The sequence below is a fragment of the Rhyacophila brunnea genome, unplaced genomic scaffold (genome assembly GCF_057557595.1).
Source record: "Rhyacophila brunnea isolate RB1 unplaced genomic scaffold, BYU_Rbru_1.0 scaffold_14, whole genome shotgun sequence".
NCBI lineage: Eukaryota > Metazoa > Arthropoda > Insecta > Trichoptera > Rhyacophilidae > Rhyacophila > Rhyacophila brunnea.
The window spans coordinates 35,924,484-35,936,995 of NW_028232796.1; the positions used below are offsets into that span (position 1 = coordinate 35,924,484).

Genomic DNA, 12,512 nt, shown 5'->3' on the forward strand with positions numbered 1-12,512 from the left:
ACGACATATCAATTTATTATATTATTGCTCAGGCAGTTGACCCCGACGGTAGTAAATGATAATACCATAAATCATCGCCAAATATCTCAGTTCAATTAATAATGCCAGTGGCGAAGAGACGGGATTAAAATAACATAATAATCACAATGCGCACAACAGTGGTTAATGTGTTAGTATATACTTTGGTTTATAGCAACATACGGCATTATTTTCCGGAATATCTGGCTTGATCTCTGAATACGTCTTATTTTAACATAGTCCAGTGCCAGTTTGTTGTTTTCATACAAATTTTGGTTAAGATTACAGACCTAAAATTTAAACTATTAATAGAATGTCACTTGCTGAAATGAAAATTTTTTCTCTTGTTCACGATGAGGCTTTTAGAAAAACCTCTGAACTAAAAGTAAAACTCATAAAAATATTTATCTTCAAAGTACAAAAATATATCTTTCAAAAGATCCATATTATTCTCTTTTATTCATTTGAAAAACTGTTGCAAATCCCTGTATTTTCTTTGTATTTCACTTAATGTGAAAGCAGCATTCTCAGAGAGGCCCATCAAATCATTATCCTATATTAATTGCTACTTGTAATTTGATTTCATTAGTACTGGGATTTTTTATTATTAGTAGCTATTCATCCAGAGACTCCCATGTAATGCTTACTATTAGAATTATAAGAGACTCAATCTTGAAATTGCATCATCAAAGGGCCTTCTAAATACTTAATAAAGGTCAAAATTAATCGTCGCCCCTTTGATTATTGAGAGACAATGTCCCCCGGCACATCTTCAAAGCCTTATCTTTGAAGTCTTCGCATACATAAATAAATTACCGGCACATGATGCAAATTTATTCAAATTGATTCATCACATCTGAATGAGATTGGCGCACGATACATGCCATGATTCAGATTAAAGCCGAGAATAAGGCAATCAATGGGGCCCATTAGCATGCTATGCTCTGTGCGCAGATAAGTAACTGGCTGAATCGTCTTTCGACGTGGAAAAAAGCTGTGATGAATATATTATGTTTTAATCGTTTCCTTTAACATAATTAACGTGCATTGATTGATTTGAAAATGGCATGGTATGTTTTTCCATTGAATCAACTTCTGAATAAAGCTTACATACATGATATATCTCTCAATCCGTTTTTTTTATTGGAGCTAAATAATTCTCTCGATTCCTCATACAAACTCCTTTGTATAGCTGTTTATAATTTCCATTTTTTTTTCTCCAATTACTGGATATTTATTTTAAACCTTGTAACATTAGTAATATCTTTTTAATTCTGTTTTTTACACAGTAGATAGCAACACTGTGAAGCCAAATTATTATTATAAGGGATAAATAACTCTATGTATGTTATGCCAGCCATTATTATGAAAATATATCATGATTGGTCCCAATTTATTTTATTTTCGTATGACACTAATCATTTTCAACTATGATAATTTGTCTATATTAGACCATTATGTATTGCTTTATAAATGTTATAAACTTGACTATATTTTTTAAAATTAAAAATTAGATTAAACATTTTTTTGGAAAACATAAAGCATATACCTACCTAAGAAAAATTAGTGAGGTACAAGCAAGAATATCAATAAATGTTTAACAATGAATTTAACTAATTTTTCAGGCAGCCTTTTGGATTGAATTCCAATTTAAATTCATAGCATTATACAACATGTAGATTAAAACCAGCTATTTTGTTGATCCATCAATTGTGTAAGTCTGCCAAAGACCATTGCAGTAGTCCAGCAGTTTGGGCACCTCATTACATTCGATGTTTATTCAGAAATTGGTTGCATTCGTGAACAAACGACTTCGTATATTGCTTGTTAATGGGCCAGAAATGTGTCCAGCCAGTTTGATTATGCTGCCGCTGGACTTAATCACCTTTGGACGCGTTACTTATTACTTACTATTTTTGAAAAGCAAAGAGATATAGGCGCTCGCTTGAAGCGTGGCATCATTTGCATATTAGCACAGTTAATAATCCATCTATAATTAGCCCCTGTATCAGTGTATGTACCCCATCAAACAATCTTCATCTCGTATTATCTATAGACCACTCGGATAATAGTAATCCAGTAATAGTGTGTTACTTCATACTTTTGGTAAAGATGGGATTGTAAGTATTTTTGATTTTTCTATGGCGTTTAATTGTAACATCATCGATTTTTTTTTTTGGGTATTGCCCAAAATCTATGTGTTTGAATCTTTAAATGATATTAAGTATCCCACCAAACGTCAAAGTAAACAGACTCAAGTAAATTGCTCTTACGATAAAGATTTTGCAAAAATCTATACACATGCTGTAATATGAATGAAATGGTGTTTTATTTTTGACAAAAAGGACATTGGTACCAGGACTTTTTGATGGCATAACAATGTCTTCAAAGTTAAACTTATTTCTAAGCTTTGTTTTTAAATTTATAAGCGTTAAAAATCCTTACTTTCAAAAGCCGGTTGTTGCAAAAGGTAGCAGCAGTTTTGTCATTTCAGTTTGTAATAACATTCTAAAATATGAGGGATCTGTCTCGCTTTCAACTACCATGAGAAGTGTTGACATAAGGAAAACTGATTGTACATTTATTTAATATTTTTTTCGAGCTTTACATTACCCTTAATGTTCATGCTTACTTACCCCATTTAGGGTAATTTAACCTTTCTCCCTGAGTTAAAATCATGCCTCTAAAACAGTGGTTCTTAACCTTTTCGAAGTCACCGTGCACTTTTGATCATAAGAGAAAACTGCGGTGCACCAAAATCAAATGGTCAGATAACAAAGTAAAATATGCGGACATAACTTTTATTACAAATTATACAGATTACATAACAGTCAAAAAATATTAAAGAAAAGATATATACATATTATATGGAAAACTGTAACTAAAATTATCCTTGACAAAATAAAATTTATTTGATGTGAAAATCAATTAATGTAATACCTATTTGAGATTGTTGGATTTTGTAGATTTTAGAAATATTTGATAGTCTATATAATAGCCTCATGAGAGCTGAATATTCATTCGTCTTGGACAGAAATCCTAAATTTCTCCATAGTTATTTCAGAAAATTTTATTTTTAAAGTACGATCGAATGACCAAGGTGACCAATTCTTCTTCTTGGTATGAAAATTCACATTAGACCTTTCGTCAGCTGCCATAATTTTGCGAAGGACTTTTTAGTCTTCACTGTTTCGCCGAATTTTCTGATTTTATCATTTTTTCGCGGTGTGCTTAGAACAAGCTAGCGGTGCACCGGTTAAGAACCACTGCTCTAAAAGCTGAGAAATAACTTTTTTTTTTCATTTTGATCTGCTAACTATAATTATGTGGTAAAAGTTTCATATGATTTATTTCGAGTGGTCTTGGAAATATAGCATTAATCACAAGTGGCATTTTGCCCTTGGGTTGATACAAATGCCGCACTGTTTACAACCACCAAGACTGACCACCTCATTTTAGGGGCAAATGCACAATCAGTCAGTCAGTGACTCATTTTTCCTTCTATAAATCAACCACTCGAGTATTATTGATTATTGACATTAAATAGTAAACAAAGTATTGAACTCCATTCAGTGACATGAAATTAGAGCAAAGAATCTCATCAAGTATTTAAACATTTTGTTGATTCAATTCCTTTTGACATTTAATAACCTCATCGACAGCTGTGTCTACTTTATTCATTATTGATAGTAAACATTTTCAAAACACCAATTAAGTTATTTTTTATTGAGTTTTCAATTTCTTGTAATCAAATACATATTTTGTTAATCGGTTTGCTTTTGAATCTTGAGCAATTTTTGAGACTGGTGTAATACATGATTTTTTAACCATGGAAACGAACCCCTACTTTTTGACAAGAGCTACAGATATACAGCTAAACACTGTGGGCAGGTACAGGCACATGACTTGTTACAATTATTTCAGATATTTTTTACGGTTACATGTAAATTGTACGCAAAACATTTCACTGTGGCACAGTTCGCCGTGAGCTTTCTTATTAAAAAGAGATGGCTGTATAGGTACTTTACAGTCCCCAATTTTATTAGATTCAATATGAACATGAATTCAATTTTCATTGCTGATTTTGGCTAAATTCAAGAATGAAAACCTAACCTAACCTAACAAATAATCCAGTGTATCGGCTATTTTCAAACTTTGTTTGCTGCTGGCTTCCTGTAAAGTGTAAACCGTCAGGAACCGTGTTTTATTTAGACATTAATTTTATGTCAGTAATGACCCAAAGAGGTCGGATGGTCTTTAATATAAGGCCATATATTTTCGATACAACATTTCACGTTGAAATGTGATACGGCAAACTGCATGTGTACAAGTTTCCAGACACGAATTTTTACTATTCACAATTATGAAACGCAGCACATGTCACTTTGGTCATCCTTTTTATAATATTTACTGTATACATATATTATATAAAAATCTTTTTAAATGATACTAAACATCCTAAAATGAAGTGATGTTTTACTGACACCATGTCAATATCAGGACTGTTTGCTGGGTCAGAGTAATTTGGATGCTGTCTTTGGGATCTAAGTGATTTCTGTGCACTGTTTTCAAGTTTATAAGGCTAGTTAAAAAAAAGCCTCATGATGATTTTTTGTTTTATAGATTTTTGTGCCATCATTGCACCAAAAGTTTTCACGTTTACTTCATTTGAAGTAATTTACCCTGTTGACATCAGATTCCCAACCCCATGAAATATATGGTACATTAAGAAAGATCGGGATATCATTTATAATAATGCACTTTTTGATGTGTCATTATTTATGAAATCTTACTCTTTTTGTGAATGGTATAAATTTCGGTCTCATGGTAACAAACGCCTACATGTAATGAAAAAAATATTACTATCTATTCATTCAATAGGAAAAACAGTGACTACTTAATTGTCTGGGTCATATCTAAAGAAGCCTATGACATCATGCCGAAGTCTGTCTTGTACTGTTCTCACTGAAATCATCACCCATATGACTGAAATAAAATGTTGACTGGAATTTTGCATAACAATTAAAACGGCATTCCAAAATTAGACGTCCACGCTTTCTCTAGAGTCAGTTTTGAGAGTCACGCACACATTTGCCTTCACAATTACATGTGTTCTTCCTCTTCAGTGTATTTATAGTGTGCATTCATTACAGCGATGCAGTACTTTCCAACTTACTCAGATTGAGATTATAAAAACTCAAATTCATATACGACCCAAAGATATAGAAAAAATTCTCAAATTATAATATCTCAGTGGTTAATTTTCCTTTGAACATTTTTTTGTCGACAAGAATAGGCAACAATTATTATCATATTGCAAAATAACATTGTGTTTCTCTGTACTTTGTCCACCAATATAACAATTGAAAATATGGATTGGTGTTTCTTTTTTGAATAATTAGTTTTAGTCTACAGCTGATTAAATGAATTGGACCAATTGATTTTTCTTTTTTATCGATTCCTGACTAATGTAGCAACCAAAAAATAAAGAAATTATAAAATTCCTCAAAGTATAATATATCAGCAGCAGTTAATCTCCCTCAATCAGTTCATTTCCTTATTTTTGTCATCAAGAGTTTGTGACACTCTTCTTTTTATAACAATATATACATAGGTATTATACACAATCATTAATAAATATTTAAAGACTGAATAAAATCCTGTTTTTGCAATATTGTATTGATCTCTTAAATGTAGATAGACAATAATTTAATGTGGCTTTGTTTTACATGTCCAGAAGCTAATTTGTCTATGCAAGAATGTGTTCCAATATTTTGTTTGGAATAGTAATTATGCTGATAAATAAATTCACCATTATTTACCATGTTTTACCTCTATATCCCATATCATAGGATTTTTCATTTGACTATACAACATTAAACTTTCTAAAGATCAGTTGAAAACATCTGTAATTCTTTATGTCACCTAATCAAAACAGTATTTCACTGCTTTGCCCACATGTTTTGCAACATTTTGATATCATTACATTATAAATGTACCGAGAGCCCACATGTTTTATCTCGATTCGGCACCGGGTGACTAATGCAAGCCGGTCACCGATGTACTACCTTCCCAATATGGTTATTACAGTGCGCTTCATTCGTGTCTAGTTCACCTCTATAGAAGGGCATCTGTCCTTCATGTAAATGGAGTTAATTTATCTTGAGCAATATTGTGTCATTTTTATATTTGACTATTTGGTTGAATATAATAATTGCATTCATGTATACTTCTAAAACGCTTGATTAAAATGGATTGGTTGTTTAAATTTATCTTTATTGTTCCACCGTAATTAGAATGGTCTCTTACTATGTCTTATTTGACTGCTACCCGCTGTCATATCCATTGTTGGAGCCCCATGACTTATCTTGGTGTCATTCATTTTGATTATTATCTACACAAATTCGAGTAGGGTAACTCCCTAACTACTACGTGTACTTGGTAACTTTCTCTAGGGCAGGAGGATTCTACTGTAGAAAAATATCGATAAAATGACTAAACCTATTATGATTGACTGAATTTCATAACAGGGTAGTTTGCCATGTCATATAAATCTATTTTGCCATAATAATGCTTCAAGCTATACTTGATTCATTATAGTTTGGCGAACCTATCATAAAGTTTCATTGAATTAATTAATATCTCGGCAGGTGTGAATATTGCCCACCTTTTTAAGTAGAAAGTTATTCATTTTCTGTAACTGACTTGCTAATCATGATTGATTCAATAGTATTAAATAATCTTTGACCATGATTTTGACTAGGTATGTCAATGTATTTTGAAATACAATCAAGGTCTTAGCAGAAACATTATCAATACACTAATTTTATAGTTGAAAAGAATCTTGTGTTTTTATTCACTTTTAAATACTTGCATACAACAGCAAAGTGGAGACATTTCTCGAAGAATAGGTTAGACATCTTAACAAGTCCAATCACTTTCATTTGCATTGATTTGTTTATAAAAGAGTAAATTTTGGATGAGCAGGCTCTGGCAGATTAAATAAATTTATGGGACAATGGCACCTTTTATTGTTCACACACTTGGCCTATGAATATAGGAGTAATAATTGCTCATTGATTTTGCAAAGATAATATGATGATGTGTCATTTTTTGCAATGAACAGATGAGTTTGCTTTATGTGATATGAAATTTCTATGGCCTGAAAAGATGTCTTTCAGTAATATTTTTCTCTCGAATGTTGCTAATTCATTGTGCTGCGTGATTAATGATTTCCCGGTAATGGAAATCTCACGTTTCTTTGAAAGAATATGCCAAATCGCGTCAGCCTACTTAACAGCTGACAGACTTGCAAATGAAACTGTTTTTTGAATCAATTATGATGATATTGTCAGTTTTGCACAAATGTGACTGCGTGTGTTTTTCTTATTCTTTACTTCTGTTTTTGGAGCCTATGTAAGATTACAGTGCTTCCAGTAGAACAGTAGAATATCACTATATAAAGCTCGATGCTGCCGGATTACTAGGATGTTTGGAAAACTAGAAAATAATATTTCCCACACAAAACTTAAAAAAATCAGTTCGTTCAGTTTTATAGATGGTCAATAACTCTAATCTATCAATGATTCTTTTTTCACAATCAAAACTCTCCCGTAATTTAAGTAAAACCAGAATGTCTTCAGATTGTGCTAATCGTATTATGAAGTGCTTGATTACAGATACTGTGTATTTAAATCCATTGAATATTCTTACATATTAGAATTAGATTGTAAAATCTAGTATTGATTTCATATTGTATGATATCTACTAATGTGGTTTTTGATAAATTTGTGATGTGTAGTGCAAAAGTGATATATTTCATTAGAAGAGTTTGAATTTTTAATTTCTCCTTCAAATACTATCATTGTTTCAAGGAGTTCATAAGACTTCTGCTATTCATGGAGGTCTAATGTGTAGCTATAAACATTTTGCATAGCTGTGAAGTTTGATGGTTTAGGAAGTAACAAAAAAAAATCTGACAAGGTTGCTGACCACGTTCAGAAGCGAATAAAATCATCGCTCACTTTGCACAATATTTGGGTAACGTCAGGTAGGTATGCTTCCATTTTGAAAATTCATTTCACGATAAAGTCCTTGCATTTTTACTTTTCAATGGTTTTATCCAACTGTATTCGATAATGAAATATTCCAAATTATCACCATAATCGGTGATATACATGTTTTAATCAATTTTTTTCTGCAAACCCCTTATTAATTAAAGCTGGCATCGGCTTGTGGTTTTGCTAGTTCTGCTAGTTGTGAGCCCAACGCAGGTTGAACATATTATTTGAATGATTCAAGTATACTCAGTGCCACCTACTAACAATAAATTGTATCATCACAGTACAGGATTTTTACCACCACATCATTCATCATCATGTCATCATCACAACTATCGAGCACTGAAGAATTAAATAGTATACAGTCAAAATAATTCCCATGTGTTTGAAGTTGAAGTAACAGGTGTTTTGTTTTCACTAATTATTTGAATCAATAAACAAACATCCAAGAATGTTTTTTTGTATATACATTTCAGAATCAACTTATAAATAAATACCTCTTTTTTAAAAAAAATAGTATTCAACACTCATCAGAATATTGTAGGTACAGCATTATTAAGCTATTGGCTTGAAAGAGATCCCACCCAGGCTCCATTCCTTGAAACAAATGTAAAAAACAAATTGTATTGCGTTCTTTTTTCAATACTCAAGAAGAATGAGTGGGCAATAATAAGTGTAATCAAATGAACTTAGCAATGCACAACAAGATTTGTTGAATTATAAAAAAAGACCCCACCTACATCGAATGGCATTATTAACTCAAAACCTTGAAATTTTGAGTTGTTTTCCTATAGAACCTATAGAATTGGGGTATCAAAATATAGACAATTGATAATAGCACAACACCAAATATAATTTTATTGATTCGATATAATATGTCCACAGTTTCATATTTATTTAATATTTAATAGTTTTATCAATTCAGTTACTGAGTAATAATATTTTTTTTTCTTTCTAAACTGCCTTTTTAAAATACAAAAATAAGACATTTTGGTGAAATTAAAATATGTATTGGTAAGTGCTTACTTAGGTACTGACAATTTTATTATTACTGAGGTAAATATTTGAGCTTAAAAAAAGTTTGGGAATCTATGCAGTAGTATTATGTGAAACTCTTTAAATTTGACTTGAGACCCGGGTCTGGCTTCAATATTCATTTACCAAACAGTGGCGGCTGCTAACAGGCGATATAAATTATGCACTCTGAATAGACAGTCTTTTACTATACCTACATACTTTAATAGTTACTTCCTGACCATTCAATACAGATGACCTGGAAATGTGCTACCATTGACCTTGGCAAAGATAATCTCTAAATAATTCATACTTTGCACATCTAAAAGTCACTAAATAAATGTATATAAGTAAATAACAATCTTTGGAATTATATCTCCTTATTTAGTGATTGAAAATGGTCATAATTAGTCACATAAACGTTATGCAAATATCCTTGCTGCAATATAAAGTGCATTGAGTCAGAGAGGGACAGGTGTATTTCATTTTTCATCTTCCCCTTTCAGCTGTGTGCATTATTGATTTGTCTCACTGACAGGTATAATGGAGCATGCTATCTCCCTCTGGCATTCAATACAGCATGGAATGACTGACAGCAGTGGAGTGCTGGCTATTGTAATAAACAGTATATTTCAATGGAATCTATACGTTTAAATATCCCACAATACGCTGGCCGAAGATAAAATGTAACATCGTATCAGAATTTCTTAAATTTGGCAATTTTGTGAGGTTACTTTAATCTTTTTTCATCTAGGTTCGGCGCTCATCTGTCTGAAATTATCCCCCACTGACTGCTTTCATTCATCTTCTGTCTCGCCTGACCCGAGGCTCTTAATCCAATGTCGATTTATATTATTCTTCTGCCCCACATAGGAAAAAGCTCTTTACATTAATAATAATACGAGAAAATTTCTGTAATAAATTAGTGATATATTTTTAATTTATAGTTTCTGTCAGGGTTTTCTTAGTTATGGATACTAATGGACATTAGTTAAAAATTCACATAATGTTGCCAAATGACAAGCGATTTTCCTCACCGTTTTTTATTTCTTTCATTCATAATACATGATTATGTCAGTTTGTTATCATCATTTTGAAGATTTACTTCTCCATTCAGGTTTATTAACACAGCCACTGTTGTCTATTGCATTAAGGTCATCATTCTCAGCTCTACAACTTTTAGCTGATTTTGTCAGACAGACGCTTTCTGCATCTGGACGATTCGGTGCAGGCTAGCCATCCGTCTCGAACATCCAGGTCTTATTTTTACTCAACTAATTCGCACATAATCTGTGTAGACTGATTCAGTGTCGTCTATGAGCTTGATCCATCAAATATCACAAAATCACTTAATGCCGTTTCACCTGCTCTAACAGATAGTGAAAATTTTTAAATAATATGCGAATATGAGTAGTGACAGATGATTCAGGCAGACAACAACCAAAAAGCCTTGCAAGCATTTCAAATGTTTATATTATTGATTAAATACATATAAAAAAAACCTTACATTCAATTTTGTAAACACATGTTACAAAATTCTTGCCATGTCAGTAAAAAATATATGAATCCAATATACCTTACTAGGTATCTGGTATACTGTATTCACAATAGGTCGATTGATAAGTTTATATCAACTATTTATATTGTGCATACTTTTACCATTGTATTACAATTAAAAAAATATATTTTAATAAAATGGAAATCTAATAAATTTTAAATATGTCGTATGATTCCGGAATGCGATATTACTAATTAACAAGTATTGTAGCTGTCATTGTATTTTGGTCTATGCATGTTATATTGACGGCCCACGATGGCTGAGCAGCTGGCGCGTCTACTTATAATGTTGTTGGTCCAAGGCTAAAATCCTAGGCCTGGTAAATACGGATTGTTTACCAATATGTGTTTGGAGTCAGAGTATGGACATGTTGAACAAGTGGCTAACATCCACTTCTCTACTTAGGATCTGTCGGGAAAAAAATGTATTATATTCATGCTCTCCACATTCTATGCATTTTTCCATGCCATATGATCGTTTCACCCCCATAAAGTAATTATAGGTTGTTATATTTCAACTTTAAAAATTAAAAACGGGTACCTATATCTAATATAAGTAATTTGAATTAAGTTCTACAAAATGTTTTGTAAAAAAGTGATTTTTTATTCTAATGTTTAAAGTTTTAGTTATCTTAATGTGGTTAATTATTGAGGACACAAAAGACATTGTACATATATTTTCTAGTGTATCTTAATTTTCTACAGTGTTTTAAGGTCTTTAAAAATGCCTTGAACTAGATATTAATAAATTTATCACTGCTTTGAAATATGTTAACTGTATTAAATTAACTCGCAAAAAAATCCATTTATTAGCATTGCTGACTGACTACATATATTTTCTGAAGTCTGAAACTGATGGAGTATATTTCATAACTAATGATTTCATTCTACTCTCATACTGTGAAGGTAAGGTGTAGGTATCTTAACAAACTTGATCAGGATCACTGCTCAGTCCGATTGCACTGATCCGAATTCATATATCGTATAGAGTTGAAGATGTTGACAGTGCATTCGGACTATGAACCCACAAAATCAAAATATTCAGTTAGTAGTCCCATTTTACTATTACAGTGACATTGCATAAAGAGATGTATTGCAACAAGTTATTGATGTTACGTAGCTTGCTATGTGGCTATTATTGTTCTGTCAATATTAATAAACTGCTCCGACAACATCTATTCTCGCCACTCTTATTCTGGCAACATTTCAGAAAATGTGCATTGAACTATCGATGTTGTATTACAGCAAATAGTAAACAAATGACTTCTTCTTTTCCTTCGGTCACATGTCTCCTTCAATTCAAAACATTGTCAGAATACGTGCCCACCCACATTTAAAAATAATGAATTTTTCATTTTATATTGACACCCAACCGTGTGTCTGAAAATTGATGGTGAATCTGAACTGTTTATGTTAAAAATTAGTGAAACAAGAAATGTGTTACGCTACATTTTTAATACACCCCCTTATTTTTCGAACTATGTTCATATAATAACACCAGCACTCATTTAGTATATTGTCGGTGAACTGTTTAAACCTAAATTTTACATTAGACAAAAACTGCTTTAAGCCAAAAATTAAGGTAGACATCTGAGGTTTCTGTAATTAACAATGTCTTAAATTTGGTGTATCGGGGGTTTTACTTATCCCGCTAATACATAAAAAAAACCATTTTCACAAGATTTCAAAGCATTTATTGAAAGCTTCCAATTGTCTCATTAAAATTGATTTGGAATGCCTCCATTCTGTAGGATGAGCTTCCTACATAAAAAAAGTTTGTTTTGCAAAAAAGTTGTATTTATTTTCCTGGTTAATTTTTTTCTTCAGTGATTCACTAAAGAAAAACAGTTGAAATTCAAATAT

The 12,512-nt window shown here is 31.7% G+C and overlaps 1 protein-coding gene across 2 annotated transcripts in view; it reads left to right on the forward strand.

Moving 5' to 3' along the window:
* The window catches only part of LOC147075914 (calmodulin), a 38,613-nt gene that overhangs the window by 9,278 nt on the left and 16,823 nt on the right, over positions 1–12,512 (forward strand). The window lies entirely within an intron of this gene.